Source organism: Daphnia pulicaria, chromosome 1 (assembly GCF_021234035.1).
Source record: "Daphnia pulicaria isolate SC F1-1A chromosome 1, SC_F0-13Bv2, whole genome shotgun sequence".
In the NCBI taxonomy this organism is placed as follows: Eukaryota; Metazoa; Arthropoda; class Branchiopoda; order Diplostraca; family Daphniidae; genus Daphnia; species Daphnia pulicaria.
In genome coordinates this window covers 24708975-24722897 of record NC_060913.1, presented here as the reverse complement: position 1 = coordinate 24722897, position 13923 = coordinate 24708975, and the positions used below count along the sequence as shown (strand labels likewise).

General features: G+C 40.7%; 1 long non-coding RNA gene across 1 annotated transcript; it reads right to left on the bottom strand.

Annotated features, from left to right (window-relative positions):
• Nucleotides 1-587: 587 nt before the first annotated feature.
• Nucleotides 588-8229, bottom strand: LOC124320155. Its single transcript, XR_006913789.1, has 4 exons — nucleotides 8200-8229; nucleotides 7914-8021; nucleotides 7602-7692; nucleotides 588-1277 (listed from the first exon to the last, which is right to left on the bottom strand). It is a non-coding gene; the product is annotated as an uncharacterized LOC124320155 (long non-coding RNA).
• Between the last annotated feature and the right edge of the window lie 5694 nt (nucleotides 8230-13923).

Below are 13923 nucleotides of genomic sequence, written 5' to 3'. Positions count from 1 at the left end.
TGAACATTGGCAAACACATCCGCCTATATATAGTAGGAGGAATAGGAGATGCCCATCCGCTCCAGCTCCTCTCTTCTCTCTCGACACACAAAAGAAAACGAACAAATCACAACCATTTTTCTATGGGCATATTCATCGGCAAGGTCTAAATAATAACTACACCAGGGGCTATATTAATGGTGATTGCGTAGAACAACTTTGTTTAGAAATTTTTGTATTTGAGAGGGGGAACGTGTCTGTCCAGTGTCCACCAACCAACTTGCGCGTGTTTAACCGCATTACAATTGCATTCGTCATCGGAAACATTTGCTTCTCTCCCCCCTACCACCACCACCCCACAGCCATCAACAACAACAACTTTTCGGTCGGGACCCTTGAAAGTTAATCGAGCAGAGTGATGCTGACCCCATTCGTCTCTCTCTCTCCCCTCCCCCAATGACTGGACACACAACAAACTCTACTGCGCCAACACCATCAGAAATTCCATTTCCCAATCGATCTCAAAACGGAGCAGAGTACCGTAGTAGTTTCGGCGGAATCGATCCTCACACAAATGGGATTCCAGCTCATCTCAAAAGTTTCACTCATCCAACTTATTCAAAAGCCCCCCTGTTGAAAAAGAGATGACGATGTGAGGGACACGGAGGAGCAGCTACAAGTTTTCTGTTTAGAAACGCTCATGTGTATACAGGGGGAAGAGAGTTGATCCAGAGTGGATTTTTGTTTATTTGGACGGGCGAGAGAGAGTTTCGGTACTATACACAGAAGTGGAATGGATTCCAATCTAATATTTATACAGCAGCTAGCAGCTAGCAGCTAGCAGAGAACCAACCAGCCAAACATTTGAAAACAGTCACGAATACATGAGGACGACTGCTGCTGAGACTGGGCTGTTGTGTGCAGAGAGAGAAGGAGAGAGTGTCCCTGATATATTATTAGAGACATTTCCGGATTGGATGGATGGATGATTGCCACGCACGCAAAGCGAGAAACAAAAGAAAGAAAAAGACAAATAACGTGTGTGTGTGTGTGTGCGTACCAACTTTGTGTTCTTTTTTTTCTTATAAGAGAAAAGTATGTCGCCCAGGTGATTCATCGATGGCCAACTGGGGGTTGTGCTGTTGCTGCTGCTGTTGCTGGTAAATGCCACGCAAATGCCGTTCACGTGTGTGTGTTCAGAAGTGGTGGGCCGGTGGGTTTATCGAGCCGGTGGGATCGATCATCATCATTCAATCTTTATCGCACGGCTGAATCATTCAGTTGACGCAGCTTTAGACCTTGGAGAAGAAGAAGAAGAAACGAAAAAAGTGATTGCCTCCAGAGATCTTCATAAATAGTAGAGTATCACGGGGGTTGGAAAAATAACTAGTTCTCCACCTTTTATCCTAGACGAGGGTGGAGAGTCACCGGTATCAATAGAGAATCACCACAAAAGTATCAACACACGCAAAGCTACTGGAAGAAAATAAAGGAAAAAGTCTTCCTTATTATTTGAAGGGTGTCATCATTCTTTTTTCCAAGTTACAACACTCGAGGAATTGTTTTACCTTGATGGTTTCAATGTATATCTCACTTGAGTCCCCCCACTCCCACACACACACAAAAGTCGTGTGTAGACGGATCCTGTTCCCATTTTTCTATTGTTTTTACCTTCCGGTTCTCAAATATTATGACGGTGTAAGTACATCTCAAATTACATTTTCAAAAAGCCCGCCGAAATTATTTTTTTATATAATAGAATAAGCCACTCGTTAGGGTACGAGTGACTTGATCAAAGAGGCCAAAGAAGCTGGAAAAAAAATGAGAGACTCGAATCAAAAGATGATTAAACGTGTACACGGTACAAACAGCCGCGGGTAGAGAATATACATGTGCACAGTACACGTACGACGTCTGAAAGGCCAAACATAAAAGGTTCGCCTACCCAAAAAGAAAAGATTCTTCTATTTTCTATTAAAAAAGAAAGAAAATCCGACTAATCTCGACATTAACGAGCTACCGGGAAAAACGGTATAGCCCGAAAATGAACTATTCATCTTTTAAGTATATTTGGAGGGGAAATTGAGTCGAGTGTATATATTTAGATATCACGAAAAAGAAGAAGTAAGGAGGGAGTGATTTATCATCTCTCTCTAGACGTCGCCATCCGCCTCGTTTGTTGTTGTCGTCGCCGCACATCTGGCGGAGGCCGGGCCGGGCCGGGCCGTGGGTCTCTCATTCGGTTCGACGGTTTTCGGGTTTCTCCGCTAACCCGTGACGACGTTGGAAGAACGGAGAGATGCCAAAACAAGGAACAAGGAAAACATTTTGTCCAAATAAGAAAAAGAAATATCTCTGCTTTTCCTAATGAATCGTTTCGACTGTCTAACGTAATTCAATTCCGCCCAATTAAGAAAGGAACCAGGAAATCAAAGCAGACGACTCTTTGGGCTTGTCAGCCTTTTATTCCTAGCGGGATTCGATGGGACACGGTGACGAGGTGTACCGCCCAATTATCAAATGAAATGGAAGACGCACACAGTACATCTCTCCCATAGGAGAAGAAGACAAACAAAATGGCCGGATAATGACACGGCAGGAAAAGTGGGCAGTCGTTTCCATGGTAGCACCAACCCCCTTATGAAACGATGATCGGAAAAATAATCAAATAAAATCAAAAAAGGTTGAAGAAGAAGAAGAAGCTGAAAGGCCCATAACCTGCTGGGTTTCGTGTCCTATTATGAAAAGCAACAGGTTCGATTTGAATATACACAAAAGAGCGGGTGATTCGTAGAAGCGGGAAATTTGAAAAAAAGAATTACAAAAATTAGAGATTTGATTGTGTTGCACGCGCGCTGATTGGACGATCGTGACGCTCAACATTTTTTTTCTGCTCTTTCACGCCGCACCTTTTGCGGGAGTCTCCCCCCTCTCTCTTGTTTCTTCTTCTTTCTTCCCGCATATGTCAGCCCCACGGGGCCCGCAAAACGAAAAGAAAAATAGAAAAAAAAGAGCAGAGAAATGAAAAAAGAATATCTGTAATATTCTAAATAATATAAAAGAGTGTTACATCCGCGTGACCGGCTGACCCCAATCTATATAATTGCGAGCCCGAAGGGCGAAGCTAATAATCGCATACGCAGAAAAAAAAAAGCCATGTCACTTTGTCTGTATGTATGTATGTATGTATGTATGTATGTAACGCTCCATAGCTCGGGCTTTTTACGACACATTTCAGACTTTTTGGTCTTAAAAATTAGACAAAAAATATGCGGTGCGACCAGAACAAAAATAATTTCATTTACTTAATTAGTTCTTCTGTAATTAATGAAAAACTGTTAAAATAATTGCTTAACGACTAAAGACATCTGGCGGTGGCGACTACAACTTTTCACCTTAGGTTTAAATTTCACTTTCCACTACATATGTAAGTGTCATTTATTTAACGTGTTAAGTTAAAAATTCATCCTTCTCGTCGAATAATTTTTATTGAAATATATTCGTAATGGATGGTTAAACATGAGTAAAATAATTTTACGAATATATTCCGCCCAATCAAATCACCACCAGATGTCCGTAGTATCGCCGTGATGACGCAATCTTTGATGTCCCATCCATGACGCAACAACCAGATTTGCATTTATGTTTTGCAGTTATTTGACTAAAAAATGGTTATTTTTAAATTCAATTATTGAACTTTATTTGTAAAAATAGGAACATTTGAGTTGAGCAAACTAAACGTTAATAACTTGCAAGGATATTGAACTTTGACAGAAAAATACCGTTTTAAGACCAAAAAGTCTGTGAAGAAAAGTGTGAACTGTGAATAAGTCCGAGTTAACAATAGGCCCTGAATTTTTCATTTAAGACAGTTTTCAACTGGCTTACGATTATCCCTTCGCGGCGAGCTGATAAGCTTGCTTTTCTATCTTAAACAGTCCGCGTGCCTCCTCATTATCACGTACGTTTTTTCTTTTCATTTGTCTCAAAAGCTTTTTCTTCGGGTGCAAGTGGGAATGAGATCATTTAAGAAAAAGAGAAAAGAAAACAACAACAACAAGCCAAAAAAAGACAATTTGAAATTGACGCGCGTTTCGTTTTTCTTTAAAAAAAAAATGAAAATGTCGGGATTTTTCTTTTCTTTTATTTCTTTCGGGAGAAAATTTATTTGAAAGGGGGGGAGGAGCCGAAAAGAAATGTACAAATTAAAAAAAAAGTAAAAAAAGAAAAAAGGTAAAAAAAAGGGGGGGAAGAAGAAGAAAAGAGGTAGCTTTGTAATAGCTGTCTAGGCTCATAATGGCCGGGCGTGAATATGTTCTTTTCCCCTTTTCTTCTTCCTCACGTCGGGATCAGACCGCAAGATGATGATGAGCTCGCCATATTTTTTCTTCTTCTTTCCCCCCCTTCTATACTTCTTCTCCTGCCTTTTTTTTTATTATTACATTTGAAAGGGGCGTTTATAAGGAAATGAGTTTAATTTATTCCGGCACGGCCCCGCAGCCATTTCGGTGTGTGTGTGTGTCGCTTCGGGTGGCGATAAATTTCATTCCCGATTTTCTTATTTTTTTTTTTTCCTTTTTTTAATTTCGACCAAAAAAAAATGAAATTATAATTTACTTTTTTCGTTTGTTTCAATAGAAAAGACGACACACGTGTGTGTGTGTGTTATATCCTGTATGTGTGTGAAAAAGGTTAAAGGTGACCACAGGTTTTTTTTACTTTTACCTCAGCACGACGCAATAGAATAATAGTTTTTGATTTCAATTGAAAAAAATGTTATTTTTTTATCTTTTCTCTTTTTTTTTATCTTTTGCGGTGGCGGCCGTTTTACACCTACACACAATGTGTGATGTCTCTTAAATTTCTAGAAAAGGAGAACACATAAAGAAACCCCCCCCCCCCACACACACACGACCGACGTGTAACTTTTTTTCTTTCATTTTCATGACCGACCCCTTAAAAAATAATCATTTCCAACCCAAAGGCGCAGGAAAAACGGCGAGTTAATGGGAATGGATGAGTCGTTTTTTAATTTTAATTTTTTCTCTTTTTTTGTTGGAGAACAAAATCGGACGCGCAGATTCGTCACGGATTCTACCCCGAAAAAACGTTTTTATTTTTTTCTTTCTTTAACCCCCCAGAAAATGATTTCTACTCTTCTAGTGTCCCGGCTGATTAGTGGATAACAATAAAAAACGCCATCATCAAATTATGAAATTATTAAAAAGGAAAAAAAAGACATTTTTTCCCCCGAGTAGCTTCTATGACGTAATGAGGTGCCGGATTGTTTTTCCTCATAAAAAGAGACTTTTTCCTTTTTATATTTTTATCTTCTCCTAATTCTGGCGGGTGAGGAATTCCAGCGATTCGAAAAATGCGTCAGATTTCACACGCCTTGTCGGCGCTCATAATTTCCGTTTGTTCCATGTTGATTTTCTTTTTTTCTAGAAGGAGGAGTGGGGGGAGGGGAAGGAATATTTGTCGAATGGGTCAAAGGAGAAGAAGATGAGCCAAATGAGAAAATACCGCGCGCGTCGTTCAATGGCCGACCCGCTCTCACGCAGAGTGAAAGTGCTATAAATTTTCAAATTTATCGACCCGCGGCCTCTACCGTCTCTCTCTCTCTCGGGGTCAGAAGAGCGAAAAAATAAAAATTATACATTATTCCAGCTGGGGAAAAAAAAACGCCCTGCAGCATCCGACCATTCAATCGCAATTTAAATACATACGCGCATAATAAAATATCAGAGAGAGAGAGAGAGAGAGAAAAAAGGCGTAAGGATATTACAAATGTACAGATTCATTCACTCTCCGATTGTTGTGCATCCCTCCTTTTTTTATTATTCAAATATATATTTCCCAGGTAAAATGCGTCGTAGTTTTTGCCCAGGAAATAAAAAGAATCGACTTAAGCCGATTTTGATGTGAAAGGAATTTTCTTTTTCTTCTTATTCTCCCCTTTTCGGTGTTATTACATCACTTAATCCTCCTCACAAAGAAAAAAAAAATAAAGTCCGTGTCTCTTTTTTTGGGTTATTTTCCAACTGGGAACAACCCCGGTGGGAAACTGGGAAATCGGCGCATAACAAAAAAAAAGGATCAAATCGTAACAAAACAAAAACCGGAAAGTAAAAAATAAAAAAAGAATAAAAAGATTTTTGGGGGCCACCAATCTATTTAATAGGGTCCGTTCAAAGAAAAACCTATTGTGTAGAATAGTAAAAAAGAAAAAAGCCATCGAGAGAGTTGGTCATTTGCTCAAGTTGCTGCTGTGTGCCAATCCAATCTGGTTGATGAACCGAGACGGACCTCACACACGGAAAGACACTCTACTCGATTGTCCAGTGAGATGCACTGGACGACACGACGATGATGATTAACATTCTTCCACCTCTTTTTCTTCTTGATTTATATTTTTCTTGGTCGGATCGCACAGATACACAGGTGGCCGTCTTCATTTTCCTACCAAGTAGAACGGAGGTCAACCGGAGGAAAATTGAGGATCATCCCCCACACACGTTCAATTGAGTTTTCTCTCTCTACTCATTTATTGCAATAAATCATCTGGCAAAAACAACTGGGGGAAGAAAAAGAAAAAAGCGATTGGTTTTTCTTTGGGGGGCCCTTCCATTTGAGGAATGAAATCAAACTAATAGCTTTTGATGCTACACAGCCCGAGGGGTAAAAGATAAAGAAATCAGGGGGTTCTAGAAAGAAAAAGAAAAAAAAAGGTTTTTCCTTTTCTATTTTTCTTCAGGTAAATATGCGACGGCCCACGGCTAATACGAAGGCCGCTTATACTTATGGGCTCTAAAGAGATACAAGACAGACGGGACGGACGGAGAAATCTATCGGCCATCTGTTGCACAGCCCGCAACAGCCCAGCACACATATACATTCCTGTCCGTCGAGCTAGGGTACGACAGCCGCTTCTCGGAAGGGGAAATCATCGCACAACCAGATCTCCGAAAGAAGAAGAAAGATAAAAACCCCTTTTGCCGGATGGATATCAGCTCTTCCACTCACTCGACGCCAATTAAATCAGTCGAAAATGAGAGACGGACCAAACAAGTGGAGAAAGGAGGCGGCCGGATGGAACTATTGGCGGCCCAGTCCATTCGTTTTGATTGCGGATCAAAAATAATAAATACAAAAAGGGGGGATACGTGAAAATCTTTCATTACTTTAAGTGTATATACCATAAAGTATTGGCGTAGGATCTCGTTATAATCCAGTCAAATCCCATCATTGTGTGGAGGGGGGAGTAAAAGCTTCCGAGAAATCCCGGAGATCATTTCCGCATTATTTTCTAGATGCGATGCAACAAGAGAGTGCCGGTGGGACGGCAAGTCCCTCTTGCTCATAAAAATTGTCTAGTTTCACTTTACTTTAAGTGTTTTAAAGTTAAAATAGTTGGTTTACCCAACAGACAAAAATTGTGAGGTACAAAATCAGGACTGATCTGCAGTCGTTCAACAAAAGAGTTATTTCAAAATGAACCCTAACTGAGTCAACTCAACGGCCTAGCTCAGGAATAATTGTAATTCGTGCCATGTCACGATTTACAATCAACGCCACCAAATAGTCCAAAAGGCAAGAATAGAAACTGGCATATGTCCTACCTTAAAGCCTGGGAAATACAGCCAGGCTTCCACAAGTGTTCCATATGCTGAAGAGTTGAATCCACCATCCATCAAACAGGATGCTGTTTATCTAAACAAAAAATCAAAAATGGGTTACGAAAAAGATTTTGACAGAAACATTAAGGATGAGAAACAGTTGAAAATGGGATAGTGGGTAAACCTTAATTATTAATAAACAGGAGATAATTTAAGGTGTCCATATGTAATGCACTGCACTTATGCAAGTCATGTATCATTAAAATATCTGTAGCAGGTCACAGGTTAACAAAAGTTAACGAAAATTATTATTACCCAAGTGATGATGTTGAGATTGTTGGTGATGACAGGTCAACACCAGCCAAATCCAAACTGGTGCATATCTTGTGGTAGTGGTTGTGATGACTGGCTCAGGTCTCAAATCTGCAAAAAAAAAGGAAAGGGTTACATAGTGCACACATAATGCCATACATCAACATGGGTCTAACATGATATTAAGGCTATTCAGGCACCAACATTTCACCTCACAAACTTTAAGCATGTTTAACTGTTCACTTTAGGCTTTCATAATCATTCTATTGGGATTCTTAGTTTTATTCACCTTCTTAAAACAGCATGGTGATTAATAACTCACTTTTTCGACAACTATGAAAGACAAAGACCAAAGCAGACGACACTAATATTCTAATTAGCTAGTTTAAGATATCGATAGAAATTAAAAATCGAATCCGATTAATTTAGCATTAACCAGTTCGTAACAACAAGTTTTTACTTAAACCCTATACTACCATTCTCGAGATAACACTAAAAGTAAAAATTTGCATTCAACCCACAGAACATTTGTAAACTTTTAGACCCGAAACCCGTCACACAAAACAATAGTCACCCAGGAGCCTGGGGAATTAAAAAAAAAATTCCATTTTAAATGTTTTATAATATATGTTTAGTCTCTGGAGAAACTCGAATCGATCCTCCACTGATTTTTCCCTTTGCAAAGAAGAGAAAGAGCCGGGCCGGCCGTATACTTTGATACAATTTATTCGACGATAGATGAGAGAGAGAGTCGAGGGGTGCGTGTTAGTAGTGTGTCCTGCCCATCTGTTCATTTTCAATATAAACAGCCGGAATAGTCTAGTGTGCCGGGCATCGGGGGGAAGGAAAGATATAGAAGCAGCAGCAGCAGCAGCTCCATCATCGTATCTCTTTTGATATTGAAAAGAAATCTGTGCATCCAACCTAAGTGCATCCAATATTAAGGAGAAAGAAGAAAATTCCCGTTCAACGGGAGGTATAGAACGACGACGTACATTATTAGATAATAAATCCAGGAAATCAAAGTAGAGAGAGAGCTAGACGGTACATATAACATCGTTAGGCCGTCTATTCAGACTCTCTCAAACATCCTGTCGACCTGCTTTTCTTGTGTTACTTTGTCCTGGAAACAAATTTCCAGGAAAAATTCACGACGAAAATTCTGACGATATCCGCAACCATCAGGATAATGTGCGTACAAGACATACATAAAACTATACGAGATAAACGCTTATATAACTTTTGCTTTTTGGGTTTGTTTCACGCCGATATAACAATGGAACACGCTGATGATGACGGTCGACAAAGGGCAATCGACCGACCGTTTAGATTGGATATAATAGGAGACGGACTTGTTTGACTATATCCCGGCCGGCCCTCAGCCGTGTCGAAATCCATTGGAAATGTTTCGATCCACTCGCATATAATACACACACAGCATACGAATAGTTCCATTCTTCTTTTGATATCCCAAGACAAATTCGTCCCCCCGATGGATTTGTCCGTCACGGACACCAACAAAAAAAAGTAAAAACCCAAAATCTTTTTTTCTTTCTTTTCTCCCGACACATGACGTCATTATTATACACACACACACCAGACTTTATAGTTTACTAGTTGGATAAAGAAGAGAGAGATATCATTCATACGGAGAGCCGACATCAGCCAGCAGCAGCAGCAGCAGCAGCAGCCAATTTCCCCGCCGGATTCAAACAAAAAATAAAAATAAAAAATAATTCTTGCGTGTGCAAAAGAGTTTTTGATGCGTGTGTGTGGTCCTTTTTTTTTCCCTTTAAGCCCGACCTGATTTTTGTTCAAGAAATAAGAAAAAAAATATTTTTTTTTATTCCTCTCAATCGAGTCCGACGGGGGCCGGCCCCACACGGTGCGCACCGTATAATCATATATATCCTCCTCCTCATCCTCATCCTCCTCCCAAAAGTGAACGCACAAGAACAAGAAGAAGAACTAGCAGCAGCAGCATATGCTGCTGGCCCAGCGTTTGGCCACACGTGACCACTCACGTCGCGCCGCATTTAATAGACACGATGATTATGGAAGGAAGAAGAAGAAGAAGAAGCCAAAAGGAAGAAGATGATGATAATAATGCTGGCCCTGGCTGGCTGGCTGGCTGGCCCCAGCAGTCGTAATAATAATAATAAGTGTATATACGAGGGCTATAACATCTCATCAACGCCGGGTCCAGCCTCGACCTTTTAGACTTTTTCTTCTTCTTCTTCTTCTGCCCATAAGAAGAAGAAGAAGAAGCCACTGGGCAGCAGCTCTGCATATCTCTCCTGGGCGCCCGGCGGAGATAATACACGCTCCCGCTGCCGGCCAGGGAGGAGAATATATAATAAATGATAATCAATGCTCGACTATACTTCTCTACTGTCCGTGCATAGCCGAAAAGAAGATATACAAGACGGGCCCTTTTACAAGAAAAACGGAGTTTTTACCAATAGTCCGGCATTCCTCCGCTTATTATCATTAGAGAGAGGCCTCAAAAAGTCGATAAATAAATGTATGATAGATCCTGATGATGCTGGCCAAAAAATAAACAAATAAAACTGGGTTGGAATAAGGAAGAAACAATGTACAACCAGATCCTGACCTATTCCTGTGCTGGCTCCGGGGGGCCTATTGACGCACAAATATACACAGCCGACTTGATTTCCATCTACGCCAGCACCCACCGGGGTTATCGAGTCCAATTGCGTCGAAAAGAATCAACCGTCGGCCGTGTCCAACAACAAAGCCAAGTCGGACGAAAGTTGCGTGTCGTCGCCCATGGCGTCCGTCCGTCGTGTGAGGACCGAAACCCAATAAAAACTTTTTTCTTCTTAAGTTCTTTTAACTTTTTTTCTCATTTTCAAAAGGAAATGAATAGGAGAGGGGGGGGGGGGAGAGTTGCGGTCGGGACTGGCTTCCTCTTATTGATTCCCTTCCCCTCAACAATGAAACGATCCCCCCTGCAGCCCCCAACTCTCCACCGGTCCACCCAAAAAAGTTTTAAAACGGGGGGATGAAAAATGACCGGCAATCGGAACTGGTTAGACATAGGGGAGGGATAGAGTCAAAAGTTGAAAAGAAGAAGAAGAACATTGAGGTGTAATTAAGAGCAATATGAGGAGGAGGAAGTGGGCATCCAGCCGGAGGGATTAATACAAGTGAGCTGGGCTTATATAGAACTCTCCTGCTGTGTCTAGTTCGCGTGGCATATCATTTCTTTGATACACATCATATGAAAATGTCACAAAAGACAACCGGAAATTGTGTACACATGACACACGTACACACATCTTTTTTATTGACACGTATATAACCTCTCCCGGTCCGGATTCTTCCGGGTTGGCCGGCATTTTTTCTTATATTTTCGATAAAAATTTAGTTTGTTTGTTTCTGGGTGACTTCTAGGAATTCTCGGTGGGAGGGATATGGTGAGCCATTGCTCACATTTTGTCCTCCTCCCAACAGGGAGGATGGGAAAACAATGTCAAGCGTGAAATCGGCGGACACACAAGACACACAAACACAAAAAAACCAAATCTCCTCCTTCTCCTCCCTTGGAGCTAGATAGACGGATGGCCGCCACCACCACATCGCCGGAATCTTTTTTTTTCTCTCTCATCGAGCGATAACCATCCGAGCAACGAACCCCCCCCCCCCCTCCCACAAAAAAAGGGATGAGACCAAACATCAAGATGGTTATTTCTTCAACTTGAATTATTTCACCTCCTTATCTCATGTTCTTTTGGCTATAGGCTCGCCCCTGTACCTCCCCCCTCCATCGACCTATTAGTGACAATATTGGGACGTTTCAACCGGAATCATTTGATGAAATCCATCCGCCAGAAACCCACTTGTTTGGTGGGCCACATTCCGCACAAACTCGAAATCGATCTAATCCCCTTAATAGATTATAAGCTATAGTTTAAATCGAAATTATAAGAACTCAAACTACTTTCGGTGAATGACGTCACACCACAATTCCCAAAAAATAGAAATAAAAGGAGAAAATAACAATTCGGCAAATAGAAAAGGGGAATAAAGAAAAAATAATAATGGCGAGACCAATGGATGACTACGGCACACGCCCTTTCAAGGGCGTGGCATTCATTGAAAAGGCGGCCGCTATATTCCCTGTGTCTAGCGGAACCAATTTCCATCCAACAAAAGTCAAAGAAAATAGAAAAAAGGACGACAAGGTAGTACTACATTATTCGATACATCATATAGAGACATATACATCCATCTGCAAGAAGTGGAACCAGATCCGGGCGAATTGGATATAAATGAAAAAGGATCGATTCGTTCCGGACGCACACAAATATAGTCCGAGAGTGGAGAAGGGGGTCCCAACTTTTATTTGATTGGCAATTGCGATCGATGGCGAGGGGATTCCATTTCAATTTGCTCGCCGTTGTTTCTCTCCCGTTGCTGCTCTTCTTCTTTCCTCTCCCAAATGAAAAGATACAAGACCCAGCGAGTTGTCTGTCTGTCTGTCTCCATGTGCAACAGGTTTCTTTCATTTCTTACCGACTTATCGTTTCTAGAAAATCAGACGAAAAAACTAACCGCTCACACAGACACACACCGACTAACCGGTAACAACATTTTCGGTCTACAGGCTCTTAAAGCAGCCGACAATAAAAGGTCAACAAAGTCTTAGTATATATTTCCAGACGGCCCCATTCTTTCGATTCCCAATCCATCACAAAAGAAACTAAAAAAGAAAATCCAAAAACAAATCGACAAAAAACCGGAATTTTATTTTGTTTTCTTATCCACGACAATTGTCACAACGTCAACTCAAATCAATTTCGCGAGCCGGAGGAGAAACAAGCCGGAGGTTTTATTTTTTCTCTTTCAGATTTTTTGTGTTGTGTTGCACGACGCTCCCGTGACTTTGTCATTGTCCTGCGTGAATTGTCTGAGAACTGAGGAGACCCAAATGGAATGCGACACGATCGACGTCTTTGGCCTTTTGTCGCGCTGGATAGTCGCGTCATTGTTGCCCTTAACGAGACGCGAGACCCCCCAAAAAAAAACAACTTGGCTGCCCGGATGTGTATACGTTTAAATGAACGAGGGGTCGTGATTGAGCACCGCCAAAAATACAACAAAAAATAAAATTCTCATTTGATTAACAAAATTAAAATCAAACGACGCCAATGGCAGAGATGGATCGACAGTTTTGTTCAATATCTTTTCCACCCATGTGTGTGTGACTGGGGCTGGAGGACATTGTGAATGGGGATGATTGTGTAATATACAACGACCGCTCATCGTGTCTCCCGTTTGGTCCGTCGTTTACATTTAAACGATCTTTCGTGATGCCCAGTCAAATATAAGTCGGAATAGGTGGGTCCCACAGCAAGAAGACAAGCCCTGGCTTTTTTCTTGTAAAATATAAAAGAGCGTTCAGATAAATCAGCGAGTTCAAATACTCGAAAGAAAAAAAGGAATTGGAAAGATTTATACGAGAGATAAGAGAGTTCATTATGAAAGAAGAAAAGAAGGATGGGAAAAATAAAATAAAATAAATTTTTCTTTTTACAACTTTTCTGAAATCCCTTCCTTTTCTTCCTTGATTATTTATCTACTAACTTTAAAAAAAAAAAGAGTATATTATATAGACAGTCAGTTTATATATATATATACGGCCACGTCCCGCTTTGCATGGCAGTGGCTGGTCGTGACAAACGACTTTTCCAGCTCAGCTGGAACTTTTTTTCTTATCTGAAAGGGGAGGAAGAAAAATAAAATAAAATTAAAGAAAATAATTTCCAACGTCTGCTGGAATATTCTTTTCTATCCTTTTGAGAACATTCCGGGATCGGCTTTATTTTTTCTTTTCTTATCTTTTTTTTTGTCCTTAACAAAATTCCTATTAATCAATATCGTCATTTGGACTCTTCTTTTTAAGGAACATATCCGCATTTGACCCATCGCGGGAAAATATGTCTCTCACGCGGTCAAAGAAATACGAGAAACAGCAGGTGTTATTTTC